Source organism: Myripristis murdjan, chromosome 13 (genome assembly GCF_902150065.1).
Source record: "Myripristis murdjan chromosome 13, fMyrMur1.1, whole genome shotgun sequence".
Lineage (NCBI taxonomy): Eukaryota > Metazoa > Chordata > Actinopteri > Holocentriformes > Holocentridae > Myripristis > Myripristis murdjan.
Window position 1 is genome coordinate 17,473,596 of NC_043992.1, and position 13,078 is coordinate 17,486,673.

A 13,078-nucleotide genomic window follows, 5' to 3' on the forward strand; every position below is an offset into this window, starting at 1 on the left:
TTCATGCAAATTCACTGGTATTAGTGTTGACTGCTGAATTTCTAGTATCGTGACAGCCCTAGCCCCCAAAGCGGTGCCTGATGAACCATCATTCAGCAGGTCTGTTGCTGTCTGGTCTGGGGGCAACAGACAATTTTTGGGGTTGTCTGGTGTAGCTGGGAAAAAGCCAGAAACTGTTTCAATGAGACAAGTCGAATGTTTCTTCACAGAAGGCACAAACATTATTATTTTTTGCAGGTGTTTTAGGTTCAGATGACATTTCGGCCAATTCCCTCTGCCTCTTTCGCTCCCCACACAGACAGCTTGCCTTCATAAAACCACTCAGATCGTTTCCGATACTAAAATCTTATCCCTCGCCTATTCTATTCATCTATTCGCCTATTCTCTCACTTACACACACACACACACACACACACACACACACGCACACACATACATACATACATACATACATGCATACATAGACTCCACTGTCTTGAATTAACTTTAATTACTCAGCATGCAAGAGAGAGCCTTAAATATTTGGTTAATTCTCAATTAATTCCTTGTCCATGATATATGAAGGTCATAACTGAGTGCAACAAGAAAAATGGGCAATAGCTTATTAGCATGGGAAATTAATCAAGTCTGGAAAATTTGGAAATGGGACTTAATTAATGCGTACAACATGTTGAGCTTTCAAAGTACAATGAGATGATGAGAAAATGGTTGTTATACATGCTGGCAAACCTGCCCGACTATGTCGCCTCAGTATTTTACATATACATTGTGGCCACTATGAGAAAATTTCAGTTTAAAACACATTCATACTATTTAAACATTGGTGTGGTGATTTACTTTCAGCACCAGAAACGCAATGTACATCACCAATTCCTGTTTTTAAACAGTGATAATGTGTTTTAGGGTGGAATATTCCTTTAAGAGCAAGGCTACAGTTGTTGTTATTGTTTTTTTTTTTGTTTTTTTTTAATCCTTGCCTGACCCTGAACCCTGAACCTCACCCGTGATAAAGTCGTCCATTCCCTCCTGGGAAATCAGTGATTTGATATAATTGGATAGGTAACAGTTGTGTGGAGAAACACAAGCTTACACCTGTCCAGTCAAATAAAGATCTGAGTCTGGGGAAATGGGGAAGGCTAGGAAGAGGAAGGAGGATGTCTTTTTGGAAAGTGCGGACACTGTCAGCACCAGATGCCAGCGACGGATTACAGCTGGCATTACCGGGATAGAGAACATGACTGCAGATAGGAAAGGGAGCGAAAGACCCACCACTTCACCTAAAGAGAATTTTGTTTTGGTTTCAATGCAAAAAGTAAAATCCATCCAGCTCATCAAATCCCTTGGTAAATATTTTTACCTTCTCTTGTATCTGCAGCACAAGACAATTATCTAACAATGGCTTGAAAAAAAGATAATATGAAAGGATGTTGCAGACTAACTTCCACAGAGCAGCCATAAAGATGTGGAAAATCAAATCAAACGCTGAAAAGAGTATGAGAGAAGAAAGGAGGGTCGACAGGGAGCGAGGAAATGAAAGGCATAAAGCAAACAGGGGAGCAGCAGAGGGAGAGGGCAAGTGAGCGAGCAGGAGCGGCGGAGTCAGAGAGGAGAAATGAGACAATAGTGAAGCGGTGTGAGGGTGATGATGAATAGGAGATATAGCCATCCCTTTGTGAGCGCTGATTGCAGTGTCAAATCTGCGGTGGTCCTTTGTTAATCACCCAGCAAACCAGCCCAGGCTGGCCCTCTGCTCTGCACTGTCATGTCACCCGACAATTAAATTCAAACTCGCCAGGCTATTTGGTACATGACTGTTTTTCTCTTTGCTTGTGATCTGCTGAAAGAATGGTCTTTGCTGACACTCCCTCTCTTTCACACAAACAAAAATAAACAGATGCCCATGAATATATCCTCTGGCAGATATTTGTTACTGATCACCGCAGTCAAACCCTCGTGAATGGGCTTCCAGCATGTCAAAATACAGCGGTGTGATGGCCAAATGGATCGTTATTCTCCATTTCCTGAAAATTGACTTTGCTTTGATGTAATATGTCAGATGTGACAGACAAATAATAATATAGGTGTGCACGTGTGCACCGCCACGCCTCTTGATTTCAATCACTCCATCATTTCTGTCTGCTGTATGAGTCGGTGTTTTTCCCTCTTTTCCTGTCTTCTCTACCTCTTTGTTTTCTGTCTTTCTTCCGGGGCCAAAATGTCACGCATTACATCAGAAAGGTAAATCAATTTCCTGCTTCCTCTGTTTGCTTGGTTGACTGGGATGTGGGCTGACAGGTGGTTAACTTTCAGTCTCACACACAGCTTGAGAGTCAGAAATCCAGGGGGCATAAAGGAGAAGAATAGACTGAACAAACTAAATTATGGAGAAAAACGGGGGGGGGGGGGAGTCAACATAGCCACGTATTCACAGTGTACATAAAGTGCACTGGATGAGGAGCCGCTCATTCTGCACCTGGTGGAATATTCCAGCACAAATGGTATAAAACAGAACTAAATGGGCATACATTCTGAACACTGCTCTCCTTTAAAGGGATGGTAAGCTAAAATATGTCATTTTTAATCAAAACATTTTACCATCCCTTAAAAAAAGCCATAATTTTAAACAATAAAAATGAATAAATAAATAAATAAATAAACTTTTCAGGTGTCATTTTAATACAATGGCAGCTCTCTCATTTTGGAAAATCAGTTTGCTGTTGCATGGCGTGATTTTATCGGAAGCAGGTATGAATTGGCATTATCGATCAACACAAGTTATTCCAACTCAGTGACTCACAGGGCACTTTGCTGTTAGCCACGATGTACAGACCGAGCAGACAAGGACAGGCTTAGGCCACATCCGCCGGTTGCTCATATGGAGATGAATTATTCTTTTGAAAATAAATTGGGTTTGAGCTAAGCTCTGACGGAGCGAGACAAGGCCCTGTTCCCTGTCTGTGACGCAGAGAGTGGAGGCACTGAGAGAGAGAGAGAACGCGTGTGTGTGTGTGTGCGTGTGTGTGTGTGTGTGTGTGTGTGATTGTACCTGTATATGAAGCCCATAGCTGAGCAGGCATCAACTACAGCTTTAATATAGATTTTGCAGGAGTCCTAAGAGCCCTAATATGTGTGTGAATGAGAGAGGAGAGGTCAGCAGACACACAGAGACAGAAATAGTAGGATAGGAGGACAGAGACAAAAAAAAAAAAAAAATGCAGTTGCTTTGCATCATAAGGTTTTTGTTGTTTTCCCCACAGATCTTTAGAGCTGGAAAACTGAACCACTGAAGCAGAGGATGGACAAGAAAATCAGCTCTTTATCGTCGCTCCACAGCTTCCATAGGCACTGTGGATGACCTTTACCTGAAAGGGTTGCAGAGAGGGCGCACATCGACATGCACTCACGTTCTCACCCTCTTTTGCCCTGTCTCGCTCTGCCATCCACACAAACACACTATTGCCTACAGAGGTCAAACACTCTCAAAGCAAAATCTTTCTTTCAGAGCCTCCCACTCCCCTCTCTGGCTCTCTGATTCCCCTCTTTGTCCTTTTCCCCCGCTCTCATTTTCTTCCCCATGCTCATTTTTTTCCCACGAGAATCTGTCTCTGTTTCTCTTTCTCTGCCTTTATCAGTCCTTGTGAAGCCCTCACTCCCTTCCCCCCCGTCTCCACTCTGTCCTCTCTTTTCATATGTTAAGAGCCGCTCTCCTGTGCGGGCACTTATTCTCCTCCCTGCATGCTCAAATCGCAGTGAGGGATCGGGATCTGGCTCCCCTGTTCTATTGTCATCACCTTGCTCGTTCTCCTTTCTCTGAGCATCTCTCTCTCTCTCTCTCTCTCTCTCTCTCTCCCTCTCTCTCTTTTGCAAGCTCTCTCTCTTCGCTCCTTCCTTCCCTCCTGAGCTCCTCCATCATTCATCACCTCACCTGTTCCTCTCCTCCTGTTTCCTTTCCTCTCCTCTCCTTTCCTTTCCTTTCCTTCCTTCTATCCCTCCTTCTCTCTCACAACTGTCAGTTTAGTTTAATTGAATGAATATTGACATGGAGTACAATTTGGTAGAAATTACCAAAGCTTTGGTTGTAATCAATAAGGATAACATCAATGATTCTAATGATTCAATCAAATTAGGGAAAAGATTAGAGTAATAGAGTAAAGTCAGTTAAATATTAATTAAAAGAAAACTGTTCTACACTGATATAGGAAATTGAAGCAGTATTAACTTGCTTGACACTAACTTACCAATATTCGTAATTTATTCTCTCCCATTTTTCTAATATTAACTCTTTCTCTAATTTATCTACTGCAAGTCCCTTTCCCTTGCCCTTTTATCTTCACCCTCTTCTCTCCTCCACTTTCCTCTCACCCGCTTTCTTTCAGACACAAAGGAGACAGAGTGTAATTTGCCGCCAGCTTATGTCAAGTGTTTGTATCCAAAACAGGCGCGGCAGCAGCAGTAGCTGTAGCAGTAGCCGTAGCAGCGCATCAGTCACAACAGCCTCTCACTTGGTTTCCAACGGCAACACTGCCAGGCTTAGTTCGTTTGGCAAACACACACAGAGACACGAGAGATTAAGACAAACAACACAAAACACACACACACACACTGATGTCAGTCTCGTTCCAAAACAAGTGTGTGTAAAGTCAAAGGTCCTCGCCGACACATTTAAAAACTGAACTGAAAACAGATGAGTGCATGGTGATGTATGATACAGTATTACCATCCAAGAGTAAGGATATATTAACATCCAGCACTATCATTACACTTCCTAGCTGATTTCATTGATAAATATATCAAAAGGATATCCTGCCTCCTCTCCCCAAGTCATTCTCCTCACAACTACATGTCATCATGCTTTTGAGTAATGAGCTCAACTCTGTGAGATCTGCTTTGTGTTGAGCAACACTGGAATATGGAAGACTATTGTAGGATCAGTTGGCAGGATCAGTCTCTGTATATTTTCATCGTCAAAGGAAGTCACTGAAGGCAGCAGACATGAAAAAAATCAAGACTACAAGAAGAGGTACACACACACACACACACACACACACACACACACACACACAGGTGAATCCTCTCACCCCTTATTCTTCTCACCTCCTACTTCCCCTGTGGATATGGATATGCATGTGTGTGTGTGTGTGTGTGTGTGTGTGTGTGTGTGCACTTGTTTACCTGATCTCCAAAGCTGCTCAGGGAGCCCTATACCTCTAAGTAGGTGAGGGTGTGTTTTATGAACCCTTAACAGCCAACACACAGGCCAGATGGTGCTCTTATCAGCCCCAATGTGTGTGTGTGTGTGTGTGTGTGTGTGCGCGCGTGCGTAGCATAAGGGAAAAGGCAAGAAGTAAACATTTGTTACAAACAAAGAGGCAGCTGGTTGTCTCTGAGGGCTTCAGGATAAGGACTCTGCTTAACAAGCAGAACACACACTCAGTGATACTACAGCTAATATGTGTCACACAGGTAATATGTGCCACACACACTCAGTTATACTAAATGTGAGGGCTGGCCTCTGTGTGGGGAGTACCGCCCCTAGTAGGCAGGGTTACATATATATAAGCCCAGGTGGGGACAATTAGGGCCTCTTTGTTTGAAGCCTGGTGGCTGCAGGGAGGGTTGTGTGTGCAGGTAAGCTTGTGGGTGACTGCATGTGTTGGCAGACATTTGTGGCTGATGTTGAATTAGTATTTTTTGTATGTAGAGTGGTGTTGCAGCTGAAACATCGGTGATCTTGAGGCGTGCTGCTTAGGCCAACATTGGACAGGTAGGCCACAGTCCCCTAAATTTGTTTTATGTTTGGACTCATGAAATGTAGTGAGTGATCTTTTTTTTATGTTCTCTAGGAGCTGACCGTGTGCCGTTCCCCAGTGTGGGACAGGGCAGCCATATTATTTATTGGTGGAAAATTCCCCAAGGTGGAAAGGTATTACAATTTTGAATGGTAAAATAGGAGGTCTAGTCCCTCTTTTTGCTACTGTCATGTTTACACTGTCAATTCCCCCCTCTAGCCTGGTTGCCAGACTGCTGCTTTGCCTGGATGAAAGTTAACACTGTTTTGCCGGGATTAATGTTGGAGGGTCTTCCTGTGTTTCCAGCCAGATTGTGGTGAATTGTGAAAATGTATCTGCGACCCTTAAGACTGTTCCGGGACTGTCAATGTTGAACTTTGTACTGTTTTGGATTGGAAGATGTCTTTTTAACTAGTGTATTATCAACTGACTTTTATTGTAGTTTTTGCTTTGTGTTTCCTAGGCAGTGTGGAGACCTGCGGGGAGCACTTGGGCCCCTCTTGCTTGCCGTGTGATTGTGGTTTATGATTTGATGGTGGTGGTCACTTGGTTGTGTCTGTTTTCTCTTTTCTTTATTTATTCTCAGGATCGTGTGGCGTGCAGTGTGCTCATACGCATGGGTGTACCCTGGGCTGCAATTGAACCTCCCCGCAGGAGACCCACTGCCCCCTTTTCTTCTTCCCTGTAGTTTTTAGGGCAGATGCCTCATCTCGCAGTTGATATTGTTTTTAGCTGGTGTTAAATAAAACTTTGACTGTGGTTTTTTTTTGGTTTATTTCACCGACCCACCCAATCGAAGTTGTCTCCTTCTTGTTTACAATAAAATTCTAATTGTGAACCGGATACACGTCTCTCCGCTCTCTCTGAACTTTAAATTGTTTGTGCCCACCCTTTGGGCCGGGTCACATAAAGGTAATATGTATCTCACACACACAGTGATACTGCAGGCATTAATATATAGGTAATATGTGTTTATGAGAGAGATTTGGTGGGTTCTGTCAGGGTTTAGGGTTCTCATTTTCCCACCACACACACATTGTAAATGCTATCTGAAATTTTGTCACCAGGGACCGATGTTTGATTACCTTTTAGTTGAGCTGATGACAGAGGGTCAAGCGAAAATGATTTTTTGCACTTCTTTTTCACTCAGTGCAACATCTCTGTATGTTAAAACTATGAAATCTTAAACTGTCCTCCTGTCCTCAGAGCCACCTTATCATCCTTACTCCAGAATAAAACTCTCTCTGCTTATGAGATCCATAAACCTCTGAGAGACTCATCGGTCTGTTTTCATTTTAAATAAAATAAATAATTAAAATAAAATAAACATGAATGAAATGAAGCCTCCTTGCAGACAGTCAAGTCCTCTGGGTCAAACACACAGGACATGTTATGTAACCAGTCATGTTCATGCTGTACTGTACTGTGCTGCTCTCTGGCATGATGTGCTGTCTCCTGGCATTTCCATTAGCATACACACACACACACACACTTCCGCTCCCACATGTCTATGGTCACCCTATGATCGGAGAGTTATGGGGACAAGTGCACTCTGGTCACTGCGGTTTTCAGATTCAGAGTCAGATTATCCTACTAATGGTTGTGTTTTGATGAACTGGTGGGGCAGTGTGGCTGTGAGGCTTGACAACCAGGCCCCATCACCATGGTAATGGACCATACTGGGCCATCCCTCAGGCGAGCATCATCGCTGCATGCTGCCATAGCAACAGCCCTTGCTCCGTATAGGCTGCTTCATATAGTATGGCTATAAACACAATGCACTGTTGTCTTAGTCTGTAGAGATCTGCTGACAGTCCTGCTGTAGTAGTACTGAGACACAAGACACAAGTGTATGATAAGACGGCTGAGATGATACCGAGCTGAATTTTCTTTGCTCTCTCTGCTGCTCATGTGGAACATAATTTATAAGAGATAAAGAGGCATGCAGGATAATAAAGCATGCCTCTGTAGTTCAGTATTCGCATTTAATGGACACTGGAGAGTGTTGTTTTTTCTGATCTCAATGGATCACCTATACCTTTCCTTAACAGTAGAGAAAGGGAAACTGGAGACTTAAACAGTTTCACAATGAGGACCAAACCCTGGTCTTACTGGAAAATTGACACTGCAGAGCAAGAGGTGTCCAGAAGCTGTGAAAAACACAGCGGAGTCACAGGCAGTCCCATAGAGATGCCCATGTCTGCTTCAACAGGTAGAGATGTAACAGGTGGTGGGGGGAGGATCTACTCCGCCAGAACAGAGAGAAATTATGGAATAGCTCCATCTAGTGACCATTTGAGTTCACTTGCGCTGACTCACATGCAGTGCACTGATATTTCCTCCAAGAGACATCTTAAGAAGAACAAAGGGAGGCAGCTCCCTCTTGTGGTTCAAGAGAGAAGAAACAAGAAGAAATGTGTGGGGAAACACTCTACGGGCGGTCAGCTGCTGATTCTGTGATTATGACAGTGCTGCTTTGAAATGAAGCTGAGGTGATTTGACTTGAACTGTTCTCTCTTGTGCTATTCTGGGTCCACATGCACTGTAATTCAAATTTGGTGAATATGTGCAGGAAATACAGTAAGTAGGGATTTTATGACTGAAAATAATTTTTGGTAATAGGTCCTGGGACAGTCATCTTAAAATTAAGCCCAACATAGTTTAGGTGCAGATGAGCTGTAAGCACAAATTCTCTATGACCTCCATTTGAAAATGGATGCTAAAATGATTCATCATTTCCTGCTCAGCAAATATATTCTATTATCAGTGCTTTCATGCATTCACTTGTAAAGTCTAATGATGGGATTCGAGGTGTGAAAGCAGAAGAGGAAGTGCAACATCCTGACCTGGCTTCACAAGGCTGGGTGGGGTTCTTCCACTTCCCACACCGACACCACTACTCACCGCAGTCTTCTCTGCCTCAGTTTCTCTACGTGTTTCTCACACACATTCATACTGTGCATGTCTGAGAAAAAAAAAATCATCGTAACACAGAGGCACTCAACATCAACAGCTTTAGCTCTGGCCGTTTTCTCACTCTTATTACCATTTTTGCTTTTTACTGTTAATGCTATGATTTTTGTTTTTATTGTTCTCATTTTTTATTTGTGCCTTATGTAAAACATCTTCATTCATTCCTTTATTTATTCAGGGAGGGCCAGTTGAGAGCAAGCTCTCTTTTCCAATGACACCCTGATTACATAAATAACAATAAACACAATATAAATCATACAAAGTACCGGCACAATAATAGTACAAGAAGAATGAACACATTAATGTGTACAAAAGCATTGAGAGAACATAAAATCGATGAGAACTTGTTTAAATTTCATGAAAGGAATCAAGCTGCTTAATTGGAGACGAATTATAGGCACGGGTGCTAAAGTTAAACTGCCTAAATGACAGAAAGCTAGTTAAGTAGACGGGAAGCTTGTTAAGCATGGCCTTATAAATAAACAGACCTAGCCTTAACCCTAACCCTAACCTTGAATTACCACTGTATGTGAAAAGTGCTATACAACTAAACTTGACAAATACATGCACAAGGCTTTAAGGCTGTGATGCTCCCTCGAAAGAAGAAGTGAGCTGACCCATGTGGTACAAAGGATGCTCACTCTCAGATGCTATTTAAATGTTACATGAACCCTGGCTGGCTCCCAAATTAACCACAGCTTAGTATTCACCCTGGGGACATGAGCATCAGATAAACCTGAGTGAGTTTCTGTCATCCATCAGTAAACCTCACCGCATAAAGATGTGTCAGGTTAGACAGCAGACTGTAACTGTGTACACTTGGAATGAGTAAAACACAATAAAGCTGATGGCTCATTATGGCTGCACACTGCCTCCCGGTGACAAATCACTGCTTATTCCACCCTTGCTATGGAGTACAGCCTCCAGCTTTTAATAAACCATCACCTTAAGTAAATATAATAGCAGCAGACATTTAGCCTCATGTTTGTTTGGCGCTTACAACTCACCACTGTTCATAGAAAGCACCGGGAGATAGAGTAAATGCCAGGCTCCAGAAATAGCCGTGGCCCATTTGCTCTTTTCCATGATGCTGGTGGACAGATAACATTTACACCTGGCCCCAAAAACTAGGCTAGGAAATGGTAAGAGGAGATGCCTTCCTCTGAGTGGGCCTCTATATTTACCAGACTTTCCAAAAAAAGATATTCACCTTGTGCCCTTGTTCTCCGGCAGCCTCTCTGTCACACTTGCTGCCCTGTCACTCCCCGCCAGAACCAATTTCCAGCAGACATGTTTCATTTTATTGGCCAATAAATGTTTTACTCTTTGTTGTCCAAGTGGAGGTGTGAGGCAACCAAGTAAAACAGGCTAATTCATAGTATTGTCACTGAAACATTGCTTTCTCAAAGACAAAACAAGATCTTGGCCTTATAGCTGAAAGTGTAACAGCAAATTGGTAAATTTAAGGGTACATTAGCTGACTCAAGGTCACCCAGTATGGTGTACAGTCGGCTTGTTGTAGCCTTATTCTCTAAAAAAGAGCAAAGAGCATCCAAAAAGCTGCCTGAGGATCTCGTGGATCTGGATCTGAAGTGGCCCTTATCATAGACACTCAAGGACGTAAGGAGCCGTATTGTTAGAGCTGAACAGAGAAGAATGGAGGGGAAGGGAATAGATGAAGCAAACAGAAGGGGGGTGAGGGGGACGGAAATAGTGTCTGACAGGTGTCAATGTCTAATTGGCCACGGCTGGCTTTGGTCTCACACACAACACATGCACACACACACACACACACACACACACACACACAGGAGAGCAGACTGAGGGAGGAGCATCTGGACTGAGACAGACAGATGGGCAGACAGTGGAATAGACAGACGCTCCATGTAGGGAAAGCATCAATGAACCTGCCTCACCTCTGTTTCCTTCCAACACAAAATACTGAAGCTGTACACATGGACATATACAGTATGTAAATCTACCTAAAGCCTTCTTGTGTAACCAATACAAGGTTACACAAGCTGCAGCTCACTTGGCTCCTAAAATACTCCAGAAGCTGGACGGCGTGCAGAGCATGGCTGCAGCTGGGAGATGTGATATCTCGTGCTTCATCTTTCCTTATAGAAATAGGCTGATGAATCATTCAGGCTGATGACATCCAAGCCACGGAGCCACCGCACGTTATTCTCTCACATTCATTCATTGGTATCTGTGAACAGAGCCGAGCTGTGAGCAGAGGCGGAGGTGAGCAGGGCTGACAGAGGAGGATCAGACAGCCTGACACATCGCCTGCAGGCTCACCTCAACACACACCAGCATTCTGCTTTACTCTATTCCATTCTCTTCTACCCTAATACACAACCCGACACACTTTATTCTACACTACACTAATCCATTCCACTCTACTCCATGCACCCATACTCTACTCTAATCCCCTCTATTTGCTCTAATATACTCTCATAGTTTCTACTCTATTGCCTTCCTTTCCACTCTCCTCCACTCCACTCTACTCTGCACCTCTCCAGTTGACTGTACTCCCGGGGTTTTTAACTTTTCCATGCTACAGACCAACAGGTTGACCTGCATTAAGCCGCAGCCCTCCATTTGAAGTGATTTTGCCCTAGAGACTGTATGAAAATAAATTTTGGTTTGTGTTTAGTGTCAAATTGTTCAGACGTCAACACTTCAATACTGACAAATGGTGATCGACACATAATGTTAAAATAATCACTGATATGTTGCTTGAATTGAAACAATTTTATGTGAATGGAATTGAATAGTGATATTAAACTGTTTGTTATTTGTCATTTTGCTGAGGACCCACTGAAAGCCCCTAAAGGACCCCTGGGGGTTTCCAGACCCTTTTTAAAAGTCACTACTTTCACTCTATACCCCGCTTCCCCACCCTTACTACTGCACCCCTCACTCGTCGACCATATTTCACTCTTCTAACGTTTACCCTCTATTCTACTCCTCTCTATTTAGCTCTATGTGCTATTTGTCTACAGCACTCAGCCATGGCATGGGTTAACAATTTAGCATATGGGTTAGGTAGGTATAGGTAGTTTGCATATGAGTTACAATACATAAACATGACACATACGAAAACTGTTGTCAATATCTGACAAAATACTTAAGGAAGTAAATGCAAAATATGTGAGTTGTAGCACCTTTAACATAATCTACATTTCAGTTGTCTCAAAGCCTAAATATCCCTCTCTAAAATCATGTGCTACTCTCTATCAACATATCCTCCTTTGCAGTTGATATAGATTTATTAAAGGAATATCTAGAGTTTGTGTATTCTGGTACAAGAAAAGAGACAAACTCAAAGTAAGATCGCAAAGTAAGCCATGCATCATTAAGTTCACAGATAATGTAAAGACACTGCAGACACAGGAAACGGCAATTACTCACCACAGTTTGCGAGGCATCGTTACACTGAATAAGAAGCTTCTGAGACGCAACCTTTCTGTCCGTGTGTGTGTGTGTGTGTGTGTGTGTCTGTATTCAGTCTTCTCCCTCATCTATTCTCCCGATTAGTCCTCTTGTGATGTCCATTCACCCCCACCACCACTTCAAGACAAAGCACCCAGACAGATGCACACGTGTGCACGCTCACATGCAAGCGCCCGCACTTACACACAGGTCTGATTATGCACTTATTAATGAGATGCTGTGTATTGTGAGCAGGGTGAGAGCAGAGAAATCACTTTGTAGTAACCATGGGCAGAGAGGAGGCAGCAGGACGGAAATCCAGCAAATTAAAGAGAGAGGAAGGAGGCAGAAAGTGGGAAAATGAGAGAGGCAGGGAGCAGAAGGAAAAAGAAAGTGTGAGAGTGAAAAGAGTTGTGTGAAGAGAGGGTGAGGAAGGGTGAGGAAGGGCAGAGTAAGAGAAAAAAACACACACCTTCTACCCTGAGGCTAGACACTTTGAAGTAAGCCATCCATCTGCTTCTTAAATTCTGTCCTTCCCTTTCTTTTCTCCTCTTCACCAGTGCATTCATTTTCCAGTTTACATTTTGTGTTCCAGGCCATTACACTGCAAAAACATCATCATCTGAACAAGTCATTTAATCTCATATTCAGCCTTAAAATCTTGTTTTTCTTAAACTGAGTGAAAACTCTGCCAGTAAAATGAGATAATCCCACAGCTTTTCAGTGCTCAATCAACTGGTTTCCCAGAATTTTCTTGAATCAAGTGTCATTTTCTTGCCTCCAATGGGCTGATCTGCCCCATTTTGCCTTGTTTCAACATATTTGTACTTGTTCCCAGAAAAAAAATCCTGAAACAAGTGAAACTGCATTGGAAACAA

At 42.9% G+C, this 13,078-nt stretch overlaps 1 protein-coding gene and 1 long non-coding RNA gene across 3 annotated transcripts in view; one reads left to right on the forward strand and one right to left on the reverse strand.

Annotated features, from left to right (window-relative positions):
* Window positions 1-13,078, reverse strand: part of rap1gap2a (RAP1 GTPase activating protein 2a) — a 99,562-nt gene that overhangs the window by 63,286 nt on the left and 23,198 nt on the right. The window lies entirely within an intron of this gene.
* On the forward strand, window positions 5,583-6,548 carry LOC115370792 (uncharacterized). Of its 2 annotated transcripts, XR_003929285.1 has the most exons (4): window positions 5,583-5,628; window positions 5,702-5,764; window positions 5,844-5,923; window positions 6,009-6,548. It is a non-coding gene; the product is annotated as an uncharacterized LOC115370792 (long non-coding RNA). The 2 variants fall into 2 exon arrangements; XR_003929284.1 differs by having other exon boundaries at window positions 5,844-6,548.